The following is a 9,234-nucleotide window of genomic DNA, read 5'->3' as shown; positions in this document are numbered from 1 at the left end:
ATCACCCCATAAGTCCCAGTACCGGGCAGAGGAGGCAATCTCTTACCAAGAAGACATGTTTTAGAAATTGTGGAAAGGCTGAGAGGAAACATGGACTCCTCTACCACCCCCATGAGAACTTCAGACTTTGTTTTAGCCCCGAGGACCTTTGGACTTGTATGGAGAAAGTGCTACAGCAGTGACAGTTCCAAGGAGGGCCCTTTGACTCCACCATTGATAGATACCTTGGAACCCAACCCCAAAACCCAAACGTTCGTGAGGCACCCCAATGAGTGTGACGGCCTCTCATTGTCCACCCCCCTAAAGTTGGAAGAGGATCATGGCTTGGGGGAGTCACCAGCGGACAAGGTGAACAGGAAAGACGTCGCTCAGGTAAATGAATGATTAAGAAGCAACGGTTGATCATGGGGGTCTAATGGGGTTAGGAATCGACCTGGCATTGCATAAATCTAAAACCAAGCAGTGGGGTGCTTACACTGTTTTTTGTCTGAAAATCTCTCAACAGCTCGACGATGCCTTTCTAGAGGCCTTTGAGAACTTGCACATCGGTAGCCCTGTGGAAGTAAACATATCATGCATCAGCTGTTTTTGCTCCTGTCTGAGATACAGATCTCAAGAGGAAAATCCAGAAAAGGACAACATAGAAGAATGAACCAGATCAGACTCCCTCATTGTAGGGGTCATGGCATCCATTTTTACAGGCAGCTGTAAAAGGTTGTGTTAAACCAGGCAATTAATAAAACTTATTTAAATGTGTGTATATGAATGTGTCCCCCTCCATACTTGTGTTAGTAAAAGATGGTACTGGGAACAGTCATGTCTCCACCTATGCTCTGTTAAAGAAAATATATTACACCCCCAGGGAAGTTGGGAGCTTGGCGCGGTGAATCCTCTTTTTCAAGTGGCCAAAAAGCATAGTAAAACTTGAACTAGAAGACAGCTTGGCTTTCAGACCAGGATGCTTACACTTTACACAAACCAGCTCGAATACAGCTTCACAGGAAGGATCGGGGCTGATGTACATTAAAAGGAGGAAGAGAGAGAAATGTATCATACCTGCAACGCACAGGTCCCTCAATACCCTTTAAAAGAAGGGCTTTGATGCGCAGGGCCAGCCATAAGCGAAAGTCCAAGAGGAAGCCTGGGCGAAAGAGAAGACACTCTCCGCCTGGTAAAAGAGAGATATTTTAATCAACATGGCTTTTGTTCACTGCGGGTCTGAAGAGTGCACCAAATCCGAACTAGACTTGTTTCAAATAGCCCCTACCCAGACCAGCATTGAGAAAAGCATCTACATCGAGGTGCCACCTCTATCGGCTGTTACGGAGTCTGCCCCCATTGATGTTTTTATAACAGGAAATGGCATTGATTATATGGATTTAAACAACACGCTGCTGTATCTATGTTGCAAGATTGTAAAAGGAGACGGAACTGAACTCACCATGGACGCCAAAGTGGGCCTGGTGAATTACCCCGTGGCCTCTGTTTTCAGTCAGTTGGATGTCACGCTGGGAGACCGCCTTGTAAGCCAAAGCAACAACTGTTACCCTTACAGGGCCTTTATAGAATCGGCGCTCAATTACAGTGACGCCACCCTTGACACGCAATTTTCCGCTGGCCTGTTTTACAAAGACGCTACCGGACAACACGAAGAAACAGAGTTGGATGGCGGGAATCTAGGGTTTGTGAGGCTTGCAAAGCTGACAGCCCAGAGCAGGATGGTAGAGCTGCTGGGTCAGCTACGCAGTGACCTGTTTTTTTCAAGAAAAACTTTTCTTGAACGGAGTGGATGTGAAAATTAAACTGACGCACAGTAAAGACGCCTTCTGTTTAATGGGCAGTGCAGGTGAAGGCTTTAAATTGCGTATTGTATCGGCATCCCTTTTTGTGAAAAAAGTACGGGTGGCCCCGAGCGTTCGTCTGGGCCGGTCTCAAAATTTTGACATCCTGCTGACAGTTGTACGCGAGCTCTTGCTACAAGTCAAACATCTCGTACCTGTGGTCCCAATATCAGTCGAGAAACACTGCTTTTTCCCTGGGCATCATGCTTTCTACACCATAGTGCTCCACACCGGGAATAGGCCCCACTTAATTTTGATTTTCTCAAGTGTTTAAAAAAATGTGGAAAATACCCTTTCCACCCTTCAAACCCCGTCGCCTGCGGGAGCTTGCTAAGCTTCATGGGCAAGAAGTTTGAAGAGAGTCTATAAAACGAATGCCCAGGGCCTTAATTTCCACACACATTAGTTTACTATCCTGAGTGATCAGTTCTAGGCACATCTTTTCCTTCAGTAACTGTCTAACGAAGTACACATCGTAACCTTTGGAATTGTGCGCTAGGAATGTGTAGTCCTGGAACTCTTTGCCAATAAAGGTCTTAACAACCATAGAAAGACACTCATTGTCCTTAAATTCCCAGGACTTTTCCAGCTTTAGGGACATAGTGAAAATGTAATTGGGAGTGTGCAACCCAGTCTCCTCCATCTATTCAAAATCATAAAAAATATACTTTTCTGAGGATTCAGGCTTTCTAAGGCTGTCCATAAAACAGAGGTGACTTCTACATCACCAGCGATCAAAGCCTGACACTGCTTACAGCGCCTCCCTTTATACCTGTGCCACTTGCCCACGTAAGACTGACACTTATCACACAAAGTTTTAGACAGGCATTTGACTAGTTTTTTTGATGCACAGTCGATGTGTCTGTCTAAACGCTCTTTGGACTGACAATATAGTCTACAGCTAGGACACCTCAGCTGCATGCCCACGCTGTCTGAGCATGTTACGCTCAGGCAGAGGTGGCAACGATACCTGCAAGAATGGTCGTGACTGTACACCGTGTGGCAAAACTCTCAATAATTTTTCGCTCCGAACAACTTGTTCGCATCCAGAAACCCATAGTAATGCTGCTCATGCAACAGGATGAAATAAGTCTTGGGGTACACTGGGCCCCCGTTTTAAAAAAGTCCCATCCACCTTTCGCCACATACAGCACCACCTGTATGTTGACTCCTAAATGCTGCTCAAACATTGCTGCGTCACTGAACATAATTTTTTTTGATCTGACCACCCCAGTTTCTCATGCAACTTTCTCGCCCCCGGCTAACAATTCCACGTCCCTAGGTTTACGGTCGGACATGAAGGCCAAGAGCCCACCCGCAAAACACAGATTGGTACCCGTGTAAGTCAGGTCTACTGAACATGGTCTCTTTTTATGGATGATTTGACTACTGAGGATACTCTACGAATGCCCCCACCCCTGGTTTTTACAACGGTCACAATGAGGCGCAATGTCCCATCAACATGCAACTCTCTATTGCTCTGTAGCAGCTTTGAGGTCTGATTTAAGAAATCCTCAGCAGAAAGCTCATCTCTAGTTCTTCAGACCAAAAACAAAGGGTTAGTTAAATTACGGTTCTCTAAACGTAGCTGAACATAATCATCAGGGTCTACCCTACCATTAACGTCATCGAGCACTAACTGTATTCCCCTGTGTACGGCTTCAACAACCTGCTGAGCTGAATTTATTCGCTCAAGATTGACAAAATGAAATTCTGCACAATACACCGACCCTTCCCCCCCACCCCAAATCTAGGTAATTCATGTTGCCAACATCTCACTCTCTCCATATACCCCTCTGTATTTTCAGGGTTACTTGGGGGTTCCTCTATGGGACCATCAGTGGCATCTTTCTACATCAGATGCTATTTGAGAGTCAGACTCCGAGGTGCCTCCGTGAGGGTCATCGGGAGTAGATGGGGACCCATCTAGAGAGCCCTCTGGGGAATTTTCTAAACCAGACTCTGCGTGAGAGTCTGATTCCACCTCCCCATTTTCTGACAAGCCAGTTTGAGAGCCTCCAGTAGGGGGCATCTCTTTTTGTTTTTTCCCCTCATTACCTCTTTAGTCCTTTTAAAAATTTTTACAGCGATCCTAGCCTGGAACTTTTTGGCAGCCATTTGTTTGTCCACCCAGCGCTGTCCCCCCTTTTGTTTACACCCGAGCTGATGTGTAGCCTTGAGGGTGCCCCTTTTACCCAGGCCCCTTTCCATGACTAGTCATGCCTGCTCAAAGCCACCCTTTGGAAAAATTGAAGTATTTTTCAAAAAGTCTCCCGCCAAAGCTTTTACATTTTTGATGTGGTTTCCAGCCCTCCTTCCTTTTAGGCCCCCTGAAGATACAGCATTCACCAGTATTCTGAACGAAGCGTCATATTTTTCCCAAATGTTTTTAGAATACCGTTCTTATAGAACTCCCGAGGATACTGCGTCCATCAGTTTTCTGAATGAACCATCATACTTTTCCCAAATACTAGACTATGGGGGAGCTGTGAGGAGCTTATGGTGTTGAAGGAATGGTTTGTCAGTCCTTGGGTTTTTTATTCACAACCCCTAGAGCGCATGCTCTGGGTTTGTGAATGTGTGTTTTTGTGCACGTTCACAACCCCTAGAGCACGTGCTGCAGGTTTGTGATGTGGGCCTTTTCGCTCAGTTTTCTCAGGGCTTGGTGTAGTGGTGGTCACTGAGGAACTGGAGTTGTGTTTGCATGGTTGGTTTTTACCAGAGTCTTTTGTTTTGTCCTTGGGTTTGACGCATATGAGGTTTGGACTGCCCTGATGCTTCATCTGCACTCTTGTGCTGTTTTGCCTTGTTAAAGGTCTCAAAGCAGATTTCTGGTTCTTTGGCAGTTCTGGTGGAGGTGTCCTGTAGCTCTGACTATAACATTGTCAGGAGAGCTGCACATGCCTGACTGGGGGGGAAGGAACATATTACAAAACTTAACTTTACCATCTTTCTCACCCACACCTTTGCATTTACTTAAAATACAAAACCTCATAAATTAACCAAACTAATAAACACAATATATTTACTGGGCTTCATCCATCCATCCGTCACTGATACTGGTGACATTTTCTTTTCAGCCGTCTCTTTTCTTTTTCTTTTAAGCTTGTTTACCCTCTGGTCTAAGGGTCTCTCATGTTTTGACTGTACTGTGGAGCAGACAATATTATTATTATAAATCACATGAAACTGTCTTGTAAACTTAAGAATAAAATATTTATTTGAGTGTTTTTCTATTTAAAAAGTCATAGCTTTAAAACAAAACAATCCATTTCAGGCTGTACAACAAACAGGAGTTTTGAGTTTATTTCTACCACTTTAAAACAAAAAACAACAAACCCACATTTTTTTCTAATACACCTCATTTTGCAAAATAAAAACCAAACTGCTTTTAAAATCAACTTTTAAAATCCAGTTTAAAACCATTTTGCACAGGAAAAAAACCCACCCTCTTAGTTTGAAACACACCATTACCATCAGTTTGCAGCCATATACTTAAAAAAACCCACCTATGTTTTACACACGCACACACAGTTTAAAACACAGTTTGCAACAAAATACTGTTCAATAAATCCACGTGCATTTAAAAGCCAATTGCAGAAAGTTACCTTCTACTACAGGATAAAGTGTTTCAGGCACATACTTGTTCTGTTTCTTCTCCCCCCCCCCCCCCCCATTTGTGTTTGGGCCTTTGGATTAAAGAACAAGCAAAAATGTTTGTTAGTATTACCCCCAAATCCCTATACAACCTGTGTAATACCTGAAGTTATTAAGCAAAACTACAGTTAAAATGGTTTTTACCTTGGCCTGGTGATGAAATGCAATTTAAAGTTACTGGTTCCATGCTAAACAGATCACACTGCAATAAACATAGGCATCATTATTTACTAAGACAACATGGCCAACGACTGATATTATATAATATATATTTTCAGAGTTAAAAACAGGGAGCATACCTCCTCTTGCAGTCCAGCAGCTGTTCAAGAGAGTTTCTGTTGAAAAAGACAGTCTCCAAAATACCTGAGGTTTTTATACCATCCTAACCCTTTCTTTCAAACAGACTTCAAAATAGTAGCTAACAGGTTGATTTGATTGCTACAACTCTGAAATAATAGATACTTAAGGACTTTAGGCCCCCTCCCTAACATTCCCTTTTGTGATCTAGGGTGGGGGAATTAAGCTGTCTGCACAACTGAGGTGCTTTTGGCTACATTTTTTTCCGTTTAGTTAAAATACATTTTTCTGTAGGGCCTTCTTACAGTATTAAACAGTAAATCCCCAATCCTTAGTGGAACTGCCCCATTCCCAAGTGGGGACCCTTTGCAGATATCAATACATGTCTTTGGGGCTTGTTTTTTTAAACATGTTTCTTTCATGCTTAAAGTTTGGGGTGGGGGTTTGAAATAAAATGGTTGTATCACAACCATAATAAACACCCAGAGCTTTTAAATGTTTGATTGTGTTTAGAGCAAATGCTTGTTCTAAAGCATGGTGAAGGTTTGTGAACCCTTGAAACATTTCAGTTTTGGGTTAGATGCTTGTGTGTGGGTTGGTTTTTTGTTTTTTGTTTTTGGTAAATATATTATTTTAAACATTTAATGGCATTGAATTGCTAGAAAGAGTGACCCATAGCATTCAAACAACTCCTGGGGTCATATTTAATCTGCCCAATAGAGTTCTGCCAACTCCTGGGACATTTTAACTAATAGTGCTCTACCAACTCCAGGGGTTATATTTAAACTGTCCAATAGCGAATTCCTGAGGTTTTATTTCATTTCATATTAATCAGAACTTGCCTAGCCACCTCCCTTACTATGGGTGCACCCCAATCAAATTTATCCCTATGGCAACATGGGTAAGTAATCATAATTACCTTCGCTATTCAGTGGGGGTGTGATTAAAACTATTCAGTTCAACAAGATGAGTCAACTCTATTGTACTCAAACACATGTCTGAACCATCTCTGTTTGTTTGACTGGTGTAAGCAGAGTCAGGATGAGCTCTGCCCTGACATCTGGTGGTGAGTTGTGGAAAAGAACTTCAGGAACACATTTTTAGGATTTTTTCCCTTCCCACAACATACATTTCAGCTTTTTGCTGTAAATGTGTCTCTTTTACACAAAGACACAAGAGCTAGGTTCTCACAAACCATTTTTTTTAAATTGAAAAGACATACAGCTCCTTGAAAACAAACCAAGATGTTCCATCAAAACTTTTAGCTCACTTAAGGGCCAGAGACCTTCTAACAGAAACACAGATAGTCACAAAGCCCTTTTCAATAGATTTTTTTTAAATTTACAGCTACCAAGTTTGATATTGCCTGTTTGTCCCCTCACCATTCTCTAACTTAATCCTTTTAGATTTCTTACAAATAGTCTTTTTCTTAAGCAGGACTCTGTCACTTTTACTGCGGCCCAGACGGTCAATATAACGCTGCAAGCAGGCATTTTCCAGTTTGGGCATTTTCTTTAAAATGTGGCCAGGGTCTCCACTGAATTGCACAGCATTTATCAAGGTCACCCCTTGTGCTAACTGTTCTTGGGTTAGGCACAGACATTGCATAGCATAACCTATGGCAATAATAGTGTTCAATAAGCTTTCCAAACACAGCTCAGCACACAGGCCCCGGAGTTTGCAGTTTACATTCATTGAAGTCCAAGTCACACAGTCATGGTGCCGTTGGGCTGGCGCATCTATGACACAGCCCTCACAAGCTTCAAAAAGCTTCTCCCTAAGACAGTGATTAAGAATGGCATAAACAGCAACGCGTACAATAGTCCGCATAACTTTTTCACGCTCACGACGTGGCACTGGCTCAGTGAGTTCTATCCCAAGCCTCCTCCTAAACTCCTCATAGCCATCATCCTCGGGGTTCATCTTCGCTGCTTGATGCAATGCTGACCAGGGCCTCCAGTCCTCTAGAAAGGCATCGTCGAGCTGTCGAGAGATTTTCAGACAAGAAACAAGTGTAAGTTCCCACTGCTTGTTTTTAGATTTACACAACCCCAGGTTCCTAACCCCATTACACCCCATCATCGACCGTCACTTCTTAATCATTCATTTACCTGCGCGACATCTTTTCCGTTCACCTTGTCCACCGGTGACTCCCCAAAGCCATGATCACCTTCCTCCTTCAGGGTGATGGACGACGAGAGGCCACCATGCTCAGCGGGGTGTCTCATGAGCGGTTGGGCTTCGGGTTCGGCTTCTGGCATATTCATCAATAGCTGGGCCAAAGGAATCCCCTCGGCTGCTCCCTCATCCTCTTCGGAATTGTCGCTGCTGTAGCGCTTTCTCCACACAAGTCCAAAGGTCCTCAGAGTTAAAACAAAGTCCAAAGTTCTCACGGGGGTGGTAAAGGACTCCCATGTTTCCTCTCAGTCTTGCCATAATTTCTAAAACATGTCTTCTTGGTAAGAGATGGCCTCCTCTGCCCAGCGCCGGGACTTATGGGGTGATGGTGCTGCATTCTGATTGGCAGAGGGCATTGGAAGGAGTTCTTAGATGGGTCACACGACCCTCTTCTGGGTGGTTCACCCCATCCCAGAACCTGCCCTATTTTGGTCAGATCTCCTTTTGGGGCAATCCTCTGCAGCCGAAACCCATCGCGATTGGTAGAGAGTGTTGGGAGGAGTTCTTAGAAGGGTCACATGAACCACTTCCGGACTGGTCACCCCACCCCAGAATTCCCCCCAATTGTCAAATCTCCTCTCGGGGTGGTCTCCAGTGGCTGAAACCCCTCCTGATTGGTAGAGAACAGAGGGAGGAGTTCTTAGAGGGGTCACATGACACACCTTGCTTCTAGTCATGTGTCCGCCTTGACCCCAGAAGTAATACCCCCCCATGGGGTGGGACTTCCAGTGACCGGAGGGCAGGCCTATTGGGTCAAGGTGTGGGGTTAATGTTTGATTGACAGTAGGGCCCTTATACTACTCACTCAAAATTGGAAGAAGAGAGAGGCAACTATAATACTGGGCAGTATTAGCCGTTGTACTACTGCTGAGATGCTGTAAGTGAAAGAAGGATGAGGCCCTGTAAAGTAGCCTGGGTTGATTTTTATCACTCAAAGCGTTATTACACATCAGGACATCTAGTCATTCTGATGGACTTGTAGCCTCTGGACAAGCTCAGTGATAAGCATGTTTATTATACTGTTTGCTCAGGGGTCATTACTGTAGTAACAGCCAAGTACCCGGCCCAGATCCTGAAATACTCCTGAGCTCTAGACTCCGCATCATAGTCGAGCAGTCCATGGAGTGGAACTCCTTGTTGTACATCAACTTTGTTGACTGTGAGAAAGCATTCGATAGCGTGGATCGAGAGACTCTCTGGAAGCTCCTTCGGCACTATGGCAGCCCAGCAAAGGTGGTCAACTTGATTAAGAACTTATATG

At 44.1% G+C, this 9,234-nt stretch overlaps 1 long non-coding RNA gene across 1 annotated transcript; it reads right to left on the bottom strand.

The window, feature by feature from the left end:
* Positions 1-3,612: 3,612 nt before the first annotated feature.
* LOC135977155 (uncharacterized) lies at positions 3,613-7,387 on the bottom strand. Its single transcript, XR_010594507.1, has 3 exons — positions 5,798-7,387; positions 5,643-5,700; positions 3,613-4,990 (listed from the first exon to the last, which is right to left on the bottom strand). It is a non-coding gene; the product is annotated as an uncharacterized LOC135977155 (long non-coding RNA).
* Between the last annotated feature and the right edge of the window lie 1,847 nt (positions 7,388-9,234).

Source organism: Chrysemys picta, chromosome 22 (genome assembly GCF_011386835.1).
Source record: "Chrysemys picta bellii isolate R12L10 chromosome 22, ASM1138683v2, whole genome shotgun sequence".
NCBI lineage: Eukaryota > Metazoa > Chordata > Testudines > Emydidae > Chrysemys > Chrysemys picta.
Note: the sequence above shows the minus strand (reverse complement) of the source record. Positions and strands in the feature narration are given on the sequence as shown.